Genomic DNA, 547 nt, shown 5'->3' on the forward strand with positions numbered 1-547 from the left:
GGCATTATAGGCTGGGCAGCAGCACAGAAGACTGGCAGGCCTCTGTGAGGAGACAAGGTAGTGGGGTCTAGAGCCATGGCAGGAGGTGCTGCCAGGAGCCTGGCCTGTCCAATCCTGGGAACGGGGAACCTAGCAGCCCACCTGGTCCTGGAGAGTGAGCAGGGACCCGGCCAACTTACCATGGTCTCTAGGCACCTATGCATGCCTGACCTCCACTGTGAGCCTGGGCAGCACACAGGCCCTGGTACAGGGGTTGCAGCATTTCTTATCTCAGAAATGCTGCAAATTCTCACAAAGCTTCTTTGTCATGGATCTGAAGGCCCTACAGCTGTAAGTCAGGGAGAGGCCACAGTTGGCAGCCAGAATACAGCCTCAAGGTCACCACCACCCACAGCTGGAGCGCTGGGGAGGAGGATCCAGGGTCAGACCCTCCTCCTGGACTGGCTGGTAATGACTTCAGAGGGTTGGCAGGCAGACACGTGGATGTGGTGGGTAGAGAATGTTGCCTAGCAGGACAGGTGGTGTGCGGAGGACATGGCCCATAAGG

The sequence above is a fragment of the Crocodylus porosus genome, unplaced genomic scaffold (genome assembly GCF_001723895.1).
Source record: "Crocodylus porosus isolate Cpor-Errol unplaced genomic scaffold, CroPor_comp1, whole genome shotgun sequence".
In the NCBI taxonomy this organism is placed as follows: Eukaryota; Metazoa; Chordata; order Crocodylia; family Crocodylidae; genus Crocodylus; species Crocodylus porosus.